We start from the raw sequence: 16606 nt of genomic DNA on the forward strand, positions 1-16606 counted from the left end.
GGAACAGCTCATGCAAAGACTCTGTGATGGGAAGGAACATGGCTGGTTGGAGGAGGAAAGAGAAGGTCAGAATGCCTGGACTGTAGGGATTGGGGGGTTGAGTTGTCTAAGACACGGCAGGAGGTATAGGCAGCGTCAGGATTCCGCAGGGCCTTTGAAGCCACAGTCAGGAGTTTGGGTCTCTAGGGTAGAAACAATAGAAGTCATTGAAGAATGTTAAGTAGGTTTGGATGAAAAAAAAAAAAATTTTTTTTTTTTTTTTTTTTGGTTTGGATGAGGTGATTAAAAATTGTGTGTTGCAATGTATAGAGACCAAAGTTTATCAGTGGAGGGAGGCAGAAAAGGGAGCTATTGCTTAATGGGCACTGAGCTTCTGATAAAACACATTGTTATCATGTTGACTATGACTGATAGCGAACATATAGGACAGAGCAGAACTGCCCCCACAGGGTTTCCAAGGCTGTAAATCTTTACAGAAGCAGACTGCCACGTCTTTCTCCCTCTGAGCAGCTGGTGGATTTGAACCACTGACTTTTGGTTAGCAGCCAAACACTTAACCATGTGCCACCAGGGCTCCTGAGCTTCTGTTAGGGTGATGGAAAAATTTGGAAGCAGATAGTGGTAAGAGTTGTACAGCATGATGGATGTAGTTAATGTCACTGAATTGTATGTGTAAAAAATGTTGAAATGAATGTTTTTAAAAAGATTTTATTTTTTGTTGTTGTTGGAAATGTACAGAGCAAAACATACACCAATTCAACGATTTCCACGTGTACAATTCAGTGACACTGATTACATTCTTTGAGTTGTACAACCATTCTTGCCCTCTGTTTCCGAATTGTTCCTTCCCCATTAACATGAACTCACCACCCCCTAAGTTTCTTCTCTAACCTTTTGAGTTGCTATTGTCAGTTTGATCCCATATAGATGGTACTTTAAAAAGCACAATGCTCAAGGCAAATATTCTTTACTAATTTAGCTAAACTATGTTGGAGCCCTGGTGGCACAGTACTTAAGAGCTCAGGCTGCTAACCAAAATTTTGGTAGTTCGATTCCACCAGCTGTTCCTTGGAAACCCTATGGGGCAGTTCTTCTCTGTCCTATAGGGTCACTATGAGTCGGAATCAACTCGATAGCAACAGGTTTAATTTTTTTTTTTTGGTATTATTTGGTTTAAAGAAGACTTCAGGGGATATTTTTGGTTCAAGGTTTGAAGATTATCTTAGGGAGATTTTTGGGGGGTTCGTCCAGCCTCTACTGCTCCAGAAAGTCTGGATTGAAATGGATAATGTTTTGTTATATATATTTTTTATCATGAGAAAAGATTAAAAGAAAGAAAGAAAATCCAATGAATATATTTCAAAATAGATCCAACAACAACAAAAAATTTTGTGTTGCGAAGATCATTTTGGCTGTGGTAGAGTGGGGGGACCGGAGAGGGGTGAGATTAGGAGCAGAGAGTGCAGACAGGAGGCTTTGTGGTTGTTGCTGGGTACCGTTGAGTTGATTCAGAATCACAGCAACCTCACACGACACAGTAGAACTGCCCCATAGGGTTTTCTAGGCTGTAATGTTATGGAGAGCTCTAATGGTGGCGCAATGGTTAAGCACTGGCTGCTAATCGAAAGGTCAGTGGTTCAAAACCATGAGCCACTTTACAGGAGAAAGATGTGGCAGTCTGCTTCCATAAAGATTTACAGCTTCGAAAGCCCTGTGGGACAGTTCTACGCTGCCCTATAGTGTCGTTATGAATCGGGATCGACTTGATGGCAGTGGGTTTGGTGTTTTTGGTTTAATCTTTTTTGAAAGCAGATCGCCAGGTCTTTCTCCTGAGGAGCCACTGGGTGGGCTCAAACTGCTAACATTTCAGTTGGCAGCTGAGAGTTAACCATAGCGTCCCCCCTCCCCACTGCTGTCGAGTTGATTCCGACTCATAGCGACCCTATAGGACAGAGTAGAACTGCCCAACAGAGTTTCCAAGGAGCGCCTGGCTGATTCAAACTCCCAACTTCTTGGTTAGCAGCCGTAGCACTTAACCACTACGCCACCAGGGTTTCCATTGCACCGCCAGGGCTCCTTAATTATAATAAATGATTAATAGGTATTACTACTAACCATATTAATAGTAATATCTAAAGTTTATCATGTGCTTATTATGTGCCAGGTGCTAAAGGTTTTACTTGTGTTATTCAATTAACTCTGATAACCGTCCTCTGAGGTAGGTAGTATTATCATCCCAGCATTACAGATAAGGGAACTGAGTCACTTCTAGAAAGTGATGGGCCAGGAGTCATACCTCACACTCTTTTTTTGCCCACTAATTTTAGCATTCACGAGTGGGTCTTGCCTGCAGCAATTATTACTGTGGTTCAAAAGGGCTAGGTTTTGAATTCTAGCTTTGCCCTCACTGTGTGACCTTGGGCATGTCTCTTTACTTTTCTGCATCCTAGTTCTTCATCCATGATGGGTAGTGATAGTTGCTGTCAAGTCGATGCCAACTCATGGCAGCCTTATATATAACAGAACAAAACGTTGCACAGTCCTGTGTCATCCTCACAATCACTAGCATGTTTGAGTCCATCGTTGAGGCTATTGTGTCACTCCATCTCACCTTGGGTCTCCCTCACCCTTTTTGGCCCTCTACTTCACCAAACGTGATCTCCTCCTTCAGCAATTGATTGCTCCTGATGACAGATCCAAAGCAAGCGAGTTGGACAATGTTCCTTTGTGATCCATAGGATCTTCATCATTAATTTTCAGAAGTAGATCACCAGGCCTTTCTTCCTGGTCTGTCTTAGTTTGGAAGTTCTGCTGAAACCTGTCCACTGTGGGTTGAAATACTGGTGGCATAGCTTCCAGCATCACAGCAACAAGCAAGCCACCAGAGTACAACAAACTGACAGGCAGGTGGTGATCTTCATCCATAAAACAGGATTGACATTGTCACAGGGATTGAATAAGACAGCATGTGACAAATGCCACACATTAGGTACTCCATTAACACCAGATCCCTCTTGGCTTCTACCTCCTTCCCCAAAGAAATGGTGAAATGGTATATTCATCCAAGAGACAAGATAACTAAAAAGAAGTGAATGGGGATTTCAAGACTTGTATATGCCAAGCACTCAAAAGTTGAAAGAAGCCGTAGAACCTTGACAGAAGGACGTCTGGGGCTTCCTGTACACACACAATCACGCATGTTTTCTATGGAGCCCATCAATTATGCATTCGCTGGCTTCCATTAATATTTCAGGCTTCATAAGCATAAATAAAATATACATTAATTAGGAGTTTGCAACCAGATCATACTTCCCCCATCCTCTCCGCCACCAGCCGTATTTCCAAAGTGGAGCTTTAGGGTGTCTGGTCCACAGCAATAAATCATTCAGTATCATCATCCTTCCAGAGTAGGGGTGTCCTTCCCTGCCAGGTGGGAACAATTGGTTCAAAGGACCTTGGTGAGCGGTCGCCGAGCAACGACGACGGTGAGCAAATTCTATTGTTTTTCCTTTTTAGAAGAAATTAAAATTATTCATGAGGTGTTGCTCAGCTGAACACTTGGATCCTTTCCCCCACAGTGGGGGCAGATTTCCTGGCCAGAACTGGCTGTAGAAGAATTTAACATTGGTTAAAAGTGAACATCTCCTCCAAGGGGGGATATCAATACACTTAATGTTCGCAAGTGTTGGCACCCCCCACGGCGAGGCTGCCAAACACGCACATTACATGAGGTGGATATTTTCCCTCTTGATGGAATTACCAGGTGGCCCAGGTACATCACGTGTCTTGATTTACTTGGATCAAGTGAAAGCAGGTGTGTGCCATTCCCAAAGGGTGGATTGACCAGCACCTTCAATAGGGCGTTGGAAGTCAGACAGGTACAGCAGGGTTGGGGCACCTGCTCTTACTTGTACAGACAAGCTGGGCTCCTGAGCACCTAGCATAGCTTTCTCCTAATTAGCAGACATGGCAGAGGACAGAAAGGAGGGCCATTCTTGGGTTGTCTTCAGAGTGCGTGGATGTCCACAGTCAAATGTCCACGGGTGGGTAATGTGAATGAGTGAAGCAGCTGAGCAGGAATTCTGAGACCTGGAGAATTTTAAGGCAGGGCAGCCAGCTACGCATAGGGGTGTCAGGAGTCAAAGCCGATTGGACAGCAACCAACAATAACAAGCCAGAGCACACAGATGGTAAATGATAGAGACAGAATTTGAACACTGGTCTGTCTGGCTACAAAGTTTTCCAAAACCCTTTTGTGAGTGACCCAGCTCATGAGATTAAGAAAGATGAGCTTTGTAAAGCTGCCATGGGCAACACATTGCTAGGGGTTTGTGTTGTAAATCAAAGACTTGGTGACCTGCTCTCGTAAAGATGACAGCCTAGAAAACCCTGTGGGGCAGTTGTGTTCTGTCACATGGAGTCTCTATGAGTCAGAATAAACTCAACGGCACCCAACAACAACTTTCAACGGACAGGTGAGTGGTGGTCCTCTCCATTTTGGAAGGAAAAAACCCAAAAAACAGAATTTATGTGGCTGCAGAATTCATCCCATTTTCTTCTGTTTTTCTTGCTTCTCTAAAGCATTTTGCTCTGGGAATTGAAACAAAGCAACTTTGCTGCCTGCCATAAAAAAATACACTCTCCCTAATGACGCTCTGTCTTCCCAATAGGCGGCTTCCCTTCTCCTCTGTGCACAGCCCACAGAGCCGGTCATTCCTGCACTGGAGGGGATATTTGATTGAGCCTGCAAGGTCCCTTGCGCTTTCCGAGTTGCCAATGTAGCCACAGAAGCAGAAGGGCACTTGTCTTAGTTATCTGTTGTCATTGGGTGCCAACTCACAGCAGTCCCCGGTGACAGGGTTTCCTAGGCTGTCATCTTTACAGGAGCAGATCACCAAGTGTTTCTCCTGGGTTCAAACCGCCAACCTTTCAGTTTGCAGCTGAGCGCTTAACTGTTGCACCACCAGGGCACCTTCTTAGTTAATGCTGCTGTAACAGAATACTACAAGTGGGTGGCTTCAACAAACAAATCTGTTTTCTCACTGTTGTGTTGGAATCAAGTCGATAGCAACTGACACAACAACAACAAAAGAACAGAAGTCCAGATTCAGGGCGTTGGCTCTAGGGGAAGGCATTCTGGCTGCTCTTGGAGAAAATCTTTGTCTCAGCTTCTCTAGGGTTCTTCTCTGTGTTCCTTGGAGATCTCCACATGGCGTCAACCTTTCCCCATGTGTGCTTGCTTATCTCTGTGTCTGTTCTGCTCTTTTTATATTTCAAAAGTGGTTAGGTTTCAGACACACTGTACACTGATTTGGCCTCATTATCACAGCAGAAAAACCCTATTCCCAGGTGGGACTACATGTACAGGTACAGGGGTTAGGATTCCAGCACATATTTGGGGGAGGGGGGGCACAATTCAAACCCTACCAGCACTCCTGTGCACAACACTGAAAGCAGAGTCTTTTATTGTTGTTGAAAATACACACAGCAGAATATACACTAATTCAACAATTTTTACATGTGCAATTGAGTAACATTGATTACATTCTTCGAGCTGTGTAACCATTTTTCCCTTCCTTTTCCAGATTGTTCCTCTCCATTAACGTAAACTCACTGCCCTCCAAACTTCCTATCTAACCATATAGAGAGTTCTCAAAGCACCCACCCTGCGCCCAGCACTTTGGTTGAAAGTGTCCTGTGTGTAAATCCTTTATTGGTCCACAAATCACTCTAGTTCACTTGCCACACAATCCCTGTGTTGGCTCCTCACTTGCTGTTGCTCAGCAACCCTTGCCAATTGGCAAGAATCTGGTTAAAACCCTTTACAAAATGGATACTTTCATAAATTGCTGGTGGCTGTGAAAATTGATGTAACTCTTTAGGACAAAATGTTGGAATACAAATCGAGAACTCTTAAGGTTGTTCCATGAAAGTTTACTCAATACTTTGACTTCTGGCAATTAGTCCTAAGGAAATTCCCCTTATACCATCTACTGAGGATACCATTTACGGAGCACGTTCTCTATGCGTAGCCACATGCTGAATATTTTACATAAATATCTCCTTTATACAATGCCACTAGGTAGATACAGTTGTTGCCATTGTTAGTTGCCCTCGAATTGGCTATGACTCATGGCAACCCCATGGACAACAGAACAAAATTGTGGATGGTTTGCACCCATCACCACCATGCTTGAGTCCATTGTTGTGGCCACTGTGTATTTTAAGTGCCCTCCAACTCAGGTGGCTCATCTTCTGGCAATATATTGGACAATGTTCTATTGCGCTCCAGAGAGTCTTCATTGGGTAATTTTCCAAAGTAGATTGCCAGGCCTTTCTTCCTAGTCTTAGTCTGGAAGCTTTACTGAAACCTGTTCATCATGGGTAACTCTGCTGGTACGCGATATACTAATGGCATAGTTTCCAGCATCACAGCAACATAGTAGGCCAAACTGACAGGCAGGTGGTGGAGATATAATTGTACTTGTCTAAATGTACTTGTCAAGAAGGAACCCTGGTGGCACAGTGGTTAAGCACTCAGCTGCCAGCCAAAAGGTTGACTGTTCAAACTCACTAGCCGCTCTGCAGGAGAAAGATGTGGCAGCTGCTTCTGTCAAGATTTACAACCTCGGAAACCATATCAGGCAGTTCTGCTCTGCCCTGTGGGGTTGCTATGACATGGAGTCGACTCAACCCAGTGGGTTTTAAAGTCAAGGAAGCTGTAGCTTGGAGAGGTTGAATTACTTTCCCAGGTCATTCAGGGTGCTGGGCAAGAAAGGGTCCAGGTTTCAGTGCAATGCGCTTTTCTTTCAGACAAGTTTCCCACATAATTGGCCATATTCCATAGCAAGGCTATTTTAGAAGTTCACTTAATAAGCTAAAATGAATTTTATAGGCAGCTGAGTAACTATCTGACTTGAACCCAATTAAAAATTGAGCCCGAGTTGGAGGGACTCTTTTGATTTATGCTGGATGAATGTGTGTCTCCTTTTAACGAGGACTCTGAGGTCCAGATGGCGAGGCTGGCTTCTGTACAGAGCATCCACACGAAGGTGTACATGATGGGCTCACATGTGCCTGTTTGTCCGTGTGACCATGTGGCATGTATGTGCACCAGCCAGGGAAGAGATGGTTGACTCCTGCAATCAGACATTTGATATGCATCTTCTATAGCCTCGTGGCTTAATCGAACATCTTTCTTTTCAGAAGCTGAAAGGGCATGGACTTTAGAATCACTAGATCTGGGCTTGTGAACAGGCTCTGCCACTTGGCAGCTGTGTGACCTTGGGAAAATCACTTCACCCTCTCAGCGTCACCTGTTTAATCTGTAAGTGGTGGAATGGTCGGAGACTTTGGTTGCAGGCAGCAGAAGCTAAGCCCAGGTGTTGTAAGGAAGCTCATAGAGTCACCAGGGAGCCAGAGAGTCAAGCTTGGAGAAGTGTCAATTCCTCAAATCACTTACCCCTCCCAACATCACTCTAGAGCCTGCATGGTCCCCACCTCCAACCCTGGGCTTGTGTGTGCTGCTAGTCCAGTGGCCCTTCATTCCACTGGAAATTGGAAGAAGCTGCTACCACTACCATCCTTCATTTTCAAATAGATTTCACATGGCCCCCATTTCGTGGCATCTGTAGCTTCAACACCATTATGGAGCAGGTGCAATGGACTGACAGAGCCGGGAGTAACTGACCCTGGGAAAGTGGGTATTTGCCATTTTTGTCTTCTAAAATGGGACATGAGCTCTGCCTCCACTGGTGGGGAAAATGCTCCAAGAAAGGGAAGGTGCTTCAGATGCTGGGTAGCCAAAGAGAGAACGACAAACACCCACTAGAAATGGGAATAAGCATACCTGCCTGGCTGATTCCAATCAATCATTCATTCATTCAGCAAATATTTACTGAGCACCTATTATTGTGCCAATTCCCTGGGTGGTGCAAATGGCTAACATGGCTGTCTACTAACTGAAAGGTTGAAGGTTTGAATTCACCCAGTGGTGCCTCGGAAGAAAGGCCTGGAGACCTGCTTCTCAAAAATAAGCCACTAAGAACCCTATGGAGCACAGTTCTACCCTGACACACGTGGAGTAGCCATGAGTTGGAATCACCTTGACGGTAACTGGTTATTTCATAATGATACCCAACAGCAGGTGGCCAATAACAGTGACTGCTCTTTCTCCTCAGCCCAACTGTATGAAACTCTGATCCCGAGAGGTTAGATTTTCTTGCCTTTGTTTTTGACATCAATAAGCTTTAAAAATCAAAACACAAAAACCTGCCCATTTTGTCTAAAAGTGTGATGTCAGCTGTTCTAGCTCAATCATGGGGTGACAGCTGCCAGGCAGATGACAAACGGAATTAAGGGCACCGGCGCGTATCTTGAAGAGGCTTCCTGCTCCAAGGCTGGCTCATCTGTCGCCAAGCCCCCTCCCTGTGCGGAGTTAAACTGAAATAATTAAAGGAAGGTTTCTATTTGGGAAGTGATAAACCAAGCTGACCCTCGGGGCTGCGACATCCATCATGCCAGCCTGTTGCTGTCTTGAGGCTCCAGCTGGAGTTCAGGGTCTCTTGGGGTGTTGGCCATACCTTGTGTGGCAAGGGGGAGCCCCAGGTGTGCAACCTGACATCTTGAGGAGTGGAAAGGACCTTTTGTCAAAGTGGAAGGGAAATGAAAGCCAGGAGTGTCACGATGAGTTTCCTGGGAAGCAGGGATGTGGTTGAAAGAGATCTGGCCCTAGATATTTCCAAGTGGGCAGGATGGCTTCATGGTGAAGAACGTGAGCTTAGGACCTGGGTTCTAAGCATAGCTCTCCCTGACTTCTTAACCTCCCTGAGCCTCAGTCAACTCATTTACACAGCTGCCATAAAAATGACACCCTGACCAAACAATAGTTTAGCTTAACTGGTAGAGAATGTCACCCTTGAGCATTGTGCTCTTTCAAGAACTATCTATATGGAATCAAACTGACTTGATCATGGCTTGAAAGATTAGATAGGAACTTTAGGGGCAGTGAGTTTATGTTAAAGGGGGAGGAATAATCCGAAAAAGGAGGGTGAGAATGGTTGCAAAACTCATAGAATGTAAGTAATGTCACTGAATTGTACATGTAGAAATGGTTGAACTGGTACTTGTTTTGCTGTGTATATTCTCAACAACAACAGCAAAAAATTAAAAATAATTAAAAAAAAATGATACCCAGTCCTCTGACTGATAAGAGACATAAATGAAAGAATGCCAGCAATGTGCCTGGCTTATAAATATTGTTTATAATATGTCGTTGTTAGCTGCTGCCTAGTCTCCTCCAACTCATGGTGACCCCATGTACAACAGAACTAAGCTGTTTCCTGTTCCTGTGCCATCTTCAATCATCATTATGCTCAAGTCCATTGTTGTAGCCACTGTGTATTTTGAGTGCCTTAGAGTGATTCAACTTCCGGTGAGGACTCACCTTCCAGCAGTTAGCGGGACAATATTCTGTTGTGATCCATAGCATTTTCATTGGCTGATTTTTGGAAGTAGATCTCCAGGCCTTTCTTCCTAGTCTGTCTGAGTCTGGAAGCTCTGCTGAAACCTGTTCACCATGGATGACCCTGCTGGTATTTGAAATACTGGTGGCAGAGCTTCCAGCATCAAAGTAATGCACAATCTACCACAGTAGGACCAACTAACAGATAGTGGTAGAATAGGTAGTGATTTTAGGCAAGTACTTATCCCTTCTGTGCCTCAGTTTCCTCATCACTGAGCAGATAGACCCCTCCTAGCCCATCTCACTTGGAAACTATAAGGATAGAGAAGGCAGACATGTCAATGTTCAAACAACAACTTTATGATCACTGAACCACTCCTTTGCTTGATGAAATGGGAGGGAAAATGCAGTCTTTTACTGTGTATCTAGTCTTAACCCTGCCACTTCGCCCCTTGTGTAAGTCTTTTTCTGAGCTGCCCTCTGCTCATCTGTAAAGCAGGCTCTGCACCCACCTCTCAGGGTTGCTGTTACTGTGAAGATCAGTTAAGGGGATGCGTGAGGAAGCTCTGTAAACTACTGGTGTTATTCCAGAGAGAGGCAGCAGGGGTGGGTTACCAGATAAGCAAGGTAAGCACAGTGCTTACCAGATCATCTGTAGTGAACAGTTTCACATTTTTCTAGGTTTGGCTGGCATCTGTCTCTCTCCCAACCCCTGCAACACCTTCCTACAGAATCAAAGCCTGTTTTCAAATATACAATCCCTGACAGGGGCAGATGAGCCAGTGAGCAAGGTAAGTACCGGTTTACTTGTGCTCACTTACTAATCTGCAATGAACAATTTCACTAGAGATTAATAAGTAAGCACAAGTAAGCCCGTGCTTACCTTGCTTATGGGATAACTCGCTCCAAGAGGCAGTGTGATGTCAGTAGGTTGTGCCTCTAGAGGAGGAATTCCCTGAAGTAGAAATGGGCACCTTTGTCGCCTTCGCAGGCCAGGCTGCACCTGGTCCACTAACCTGCTGAGCTCAGCCACTGCCCACCTCTCAAAACTCGTCCCCCTCCCCATCCCTGCTCAGCCCTCTCCCTGCGCCCTTTGAGCGCCAGTCCAGACTATCCCACCCCCTGAACACAGTGTAATTTTCTTACCTGTGAGGCTGCTCCTTCTTCCACTAGGAAATCCTCGCTCTTGCTGTTTCCCAAAGCCCCCATCCTGGGCTTTCTGCTTGTCACAGCACCTGGCTGCCTCCAGGGACATCTCCTGCTTGTTGGTCTTCTGTGGTTTGAGGTTTGAGGGCACAGCCCTTGTCCATTCACCCAGATAGTACCAGGCACACGCACGAGCCAGTGCAGCAGAGCAGTCAAGCCAGCTCTCAGACTCAAGTCAGAAGGGGAGAGCTCAAACCTCACTTGGTCCCTTAGGTGAGTGATGTCAACGACCTGCATCTCCCACCTGGGGTGTCTAATGGGTGTGGCCTCTGTGCTTCTTGAACCTTAATGAGTGTTCAAAGCTGATTCTGATTCAGCAGGTCTGGGGTGGGGCCTGGGATTCTGCATTTCTAACAAGCAGTGGGGTGATGCTGAGAAGGGGACCACTTGTGAATTGCAGGTCAAAGTATGGCAGATTTAAGTACTGGGCCCATCAGGAAGGTTTTTTTGGGGGGAGCAAGTTGACAGACTTTATTAGCTGATGTGAGTGAGCATCAAGGGACAACATTTGTTTAAAGCCTCGAACCCACAGATTTTGGTTCATCAAAGCACTCGGTCGTATTTGCTGTCATTTACTGAGTTCTTCCTATGAGAATAAATAGCAAACATGTATTGAGCACGTTCTGTACACCAGTGTTTGTGAAGATGGCCCAGGACTGGGCAACATTTAGTTCTGCTATATGTAAGGTCGCTATGAGTCGGTGCCGACTTGACAGTACTAATGACAACAACAAGCAAAGGTATCTGATAAATGCATTTGCAGCGAGAAAGTGAACTCTTGGCCTCCTAGAAGTATGTGCAAGGCAAAAGAGGGCAATGTTTAACCCAAACAAGAAAGAATTTCTAACTGAAACTTTCTGACATCAGAGGCTTTTGGGTTGGTGCTGTAAAATCGGTATGAAGCAGTAGTTGCGTTATTTGGAGGAACCTGGCAGCCACGGGGAAGGTCCCTGGAATCTGATCCAGCCAAGAGAGACATCATCTGAAATCGTCTTAGGGACTGAGGTAGGATGGAGGGCAGAGGCATAACCAAGAGGAAGCCCAAGTGTTTTGGGGAATTCTGTGGCACAGATCAAATCTTAGGAATAAAGCATGGGTGGGCTAGAACAAGTTGTGACTGACGATAGGAGCTAGCAGGTGTTGGGTACTTAGCATGTATAGAGAACTGTGCTCAGGAGCTATGCTCAAGAGGTCATCGCATTCCTAACACTCTCAGGTAAGCCCTGTTTTACAAATTAGGAATCCTAGGCTCCATGAGGAGTCCTTGGGTGGTACAAACGGTTAACACGCTCCACCACTAAGCAAACGGTTGGAGGTTCAAGTCCACCCAGAGGTGCCTTGAAAGAAAGGCCTGGCAATCTACTTCCAAAATATCATCGATGCACTGAAAAACCAGTTCTGCTCTGGCACATGTGGGGTCCCCATGAGTTGGGGTTGACTTGACAGCAACTGGTTTGGTGTTATTGGTTTTAGGCTCAGTGAAGTTTGAGTGATCTGCCCAAGATCACAAACTGGAAAAGGCAGAGCCAAGATTTATGCCCAAGTCTTTTGGATTGAAACCGGTTCTCTCCAATTTGGCTGAAGGTGTGTCTGCCTGGGGGTCCTTGCTCCCTGTCATCTCACTCCATACCTCACAGAACTGCTTGCTACAGAGAAGCCTGATTCTAGTGCTAATATGTTTTGTTATTTAAAATCCTTTAGTTATTATGTTTTTTCTCCCTAGTTTTTTTGTTTTTTGGATGGCATGTGTTTTCAGTATTGGAATGCATGCTTACTGAGTGTATTTAAATTTTGGGTTGGTAATATGGATTTTGAGAAATACGATCTGGTAATACAAGCCACTAATGAGTCGAGTGGCATTCTGGCAACACCGATCTGTGGTGTGACAATATACCAATGAGCACTAGTTAAGTAATTTATTGCGGGTGCCTTTCTATTAGGTCACATTTCCAAATATGACACAGGAAAACCAAAACAAATCCATCAGGGCTCCCTAACTACCACACAGGAAAGCCATAATTATGCTTGCAAGCCTTATCTCACAGAAATAGGAAGGAAAAGGGTAAAAGTTTACAAAATTAACACATCTAGGGAGCAAAACCTAATAGAATGCTCAACCTGCATAACAATGAGGCTCGGACTCTGGTCTGCTGGGCTTCACACATTTCAAAAGGGACCCACCTTGACACTAAATGCGCGTTAGAACCAGAATAATGACTTACCTGTGAGGTTCGGAGGCATAGGAAGTGGCTGGTATACCGTTCACCCAGTAGTAACACAAGGGCTATTTACTTGGAGTCATACCAATCCAGAGGTTCCTTTTTTTTCCCTCCCCGGATGCCCATTTGGGTTAGTTCAATAGATTTTTGACTTGAGGAGGGTGTGTGTGTGTGTGTGTGTGTGTGTGTCCGTGTGTCCGTGTGTCCATGCACACTTGGTCTTATCAGCTCACTTGTCTAGAGCAGAGCTAAGCTACTGTCTTTTGGAAAAGAACAATATTGCTGCTCTGTGTCAAGGTGATTAATTCCTGTTTCAGTTATAATGAAAAACAAACCAGACTGCTGTCCCCACCTTGTTACATTCGGTATTTTCTGTGCTTTTTCCCTTCTTAATCTAGCTTCAAATCTTAACAGCTTGTGTAATCTTCCAAAGAGTCTATAGGCCATTTTTACAGGCTTCCTCTAAGAAAATGAAAAAAAAAAAAAAAAAAAAATCCCATCTAATTCTCTGACTTCTCACAAATTCTTGGGTGTATGGGCTCCCTACAAGACAATCTCACATTATCATCATTTACTGCACCTTGAGCCTGATTGTGACAGCCCCAAGGTATTTAATGGGAATGACGAAATACACACTTTACAAATATTAACTCATTTAAACTATGTTGTTGTTGTCACTCGCTGTTGAGTCAATTCTGACTCATGGCGAACTCATATGTGTGAAGTAGAACTGCTCCATAAAGTTTTCGAGCCTGTGGCCTTTCAAAAGCAGATCTCCAGGCCTATCTTCTGAGGTGCCTCTGGCTAGTGGTCGAGTGCTTAACCATTCGCACCTTCCAGGGACTCCTATTTAAACTATGCAACAGCCTTATGAGGTAGGTACCATTATTAGCCACATATTAGAGATAATGCAACTGAGATTCAGAGAGGTTAAGAAAACTTCCCAAGGCTACACAGCTTTTAATGCCAGCTCAACTCAGTGGCTTTCCAGTCGACTCCCCAGGAATGGACACCACTAGGTATCAGACACCAAAAAGCCAAAAAAACACCAAACTTGTTGCCATCAAGTCGATTCCAACTCACAGTGACCCTATAGGACAGCACAGAACTGTCCCATAAGGTTTCTAAGGCTGTAATCTTTATGGAAGCAAACTGCCCACATCTTTCTCCCTTGGAGCGGCTGGTGGGTTCAAACCACTGAGCTTTTGGTTAGCAGCCGAGCACTTAACCACCACACAGTCTGCCTTAAATATGGGAAATTTCAAGCAGTTTAACCTGTCCTGTCAGATTTTATCTGTGATGATGAAGAAAATGAGTGGTGGTGATGATAACGATGAGGACAACGAAGTTTTCTTTTCTGAAGTGAAAATAGCTTTTTTGCTTATTTTTTTTTAATCACATAACTACTTTGCAGGCATTTTAGAAATCTCAAACAATACCAGACAGAATAAAAAGAAAATAAAAAAAGTCCAAATCCCCATCGTCAATCCTAAACAACTAGTTAACCACTTTCAATATTTTAAAGAGTGCCTTTCCAGGCCCTTCTAGTGCTTACTAAACACACGCCTGTGTAATTTACAGAAGTGGAATTATATGATACAAGATGTTTTTCACCCTGATGGTGATGATATTAGTGGACAAGTACAGCAGAATCAGAGTCCCTGGGTGGTGTAAAGAGTGAACATCCTCAGCTGCTGACCAAAAGGTTGGGGGTTTGAGTCCACGCAGGGGAACCTCCACAGAAAGGCCTGGAGATCTACTGCCTAAAAATCAGCCACTGAAAACCCTAGAGCTCTCCTCTGTAACACATGGAGTCTCTATGAGTCAGAATTGCTTCGACAGCAATGGGTTGGGTTATGAGTAAAAGGAGCCCCTGGGTGGTGCAAATGTTTAATACACTTATATCATGTTAAACACTTGAGACAACCCAGAGATACCTCAGAAGAAAGGCCTGGAGATCCACTCCCAGAAAACCAGCCATGGATAGCCCTGTGGAGTGCAGTTCTACTCTGACACACACGAGGCCGCCATGGCTTGGAATCAACCCGACAGTAACGAGGGGTGAAGTAGAATCAGGGTAAAAGAAATCTGTCCTCCGTCAAAGTGAGAAATATAAGTGCTGGACTCTCGAGAAGCCTAAATGTAAGAGCTAGCCTCAGGGCATCTGTGTGAGAGGCAAAGGAATCTCTGCTCATTCCCAGGCTCTCCCTCCTGGAACTCTTTGGCCAGAATTACTATCTGGCCAAATATCTGTACCTCAAATGAACATGCTCCCACCGCCCCCTTTCCAGGGTCACCCAAGCCCCAATACTATTTATGAATGGTGTAAGTGCTGATCATTTTCTTAGGGGGAAACCAGCTTCCAGAATGATTCTTGCCATCAAAGCCCGGGTTGTGAGATAAAACAGAGGAGTTGATTGCTGTCCATTTGACTTGATGGAGGCTCCACATACTGCACAGTTGAAAAGTGTAAACATCAAAGGTCAAAAGTGCATCAGGGAAGAATATTGATTGAGGCCAGTTCCTGGGTTTTTCTCCCTGAGGGAATTCTTCTCTGCATACTCATTACCTCATCTCCGAACAAAAAAAAAATGAGAAAACATTGATTGTACTTCAGGAAATAGGTACTTTTCTCCAGCAGGTCACGTGGCATAATAGTAGGAATTACTAATGTTTATTGCCACTTATGAGTCGGAATCGACTCGACGGCAGTGGGTTTGGTTTTGGTTTTATTGCCACTTAGGGAGCCCTGGTGGTGCATTGGGTTAAGAGCTCAGCTGCTAACCAAAAATAAGTCAGCAGTTCGAATCTACCAGCCGCTCCTTGGAAACCCTATGGGGCAGTTCTACTCTGTCCTCTAGGGTCGCTATGATTCGGAATTGCTTTAATGGCAATGGTATTGCCACTTAATGTGTGTCAATATGAACAAGTCTGTCTTGGAGAAGTACAGCCAGAATGCTCCTTAGAAGCAAGGAGGTCGAGACTTCATTTCATGTACTTTGGACAGGTTATCAGGAGGGACCAGTCCCTGGAGAAGGACATCGTGCTTGGTAAAGTAGAGGGTCAGCAAAAAAGGTGAAGGCCCTCAACGAGATGGATTGACAAAGCGGCTACAACAATGGGCTCAAACATAGCAACAATTGTCAGGATGGTACAGGACCAGGCAGTGTTTTGTTCTGTTGTACATAGAGTTGCTATGAGCTCATAGCACCTGACGACAGACTTGGTACCTAACAACTGGCTCCATGGCACCTAACAACAACAAGTGTGTGTCAGGTACTCGGAAAGCATATCGCATACATACACAGGCCACTCTTACACGATAGTAACTCTCATTATCCCATCAAATAGGTGAGGGAAGAGGGAGCGGTGCTAGAGCAGGCAAATGACTTGGCCTGGGTCACACAGCTAGCAAGTGGCAGAGCCAGGAACTGGGTCCAGGCCTACATGAGTCTGAGCTGCCCCCAAACTGCTTTCCTGGCACACAATAAACCATAAAAACAAACCCGTTGCCGTCAACTCAATTTCTACTCATAGCGACCCTATAGGACAGAGTAGAACTGCCCCCATGGGATTTCCAAGGGGTGGTCGGTGGATTTGAACTGCTGACCTTTTGGTTCGCAGCCGTAACTCTTAACTAGTGTGCCACCAGGGCTCTTGGCACACAACAGGTGCACTATAAATATATTTTCCTTCCCATGCCCTTTTGAAGAGTGCT

This window comes from Loxodonta africana, chromosome 12 (genome assembly GCF_030014295.1).
Source record: "Loxodonta africana isolate mLoxAfr1 chromosome 12, mLoxAfr1.hap2, whole genome shotgun sequence".
Taxonomy (NCBI): domain Eukaryota; kingdom Metazoa; phylum Chordata; class Mammalia; order Proboscidea; family Elephantidae; genus Loxodonta; species Loxodonta africana.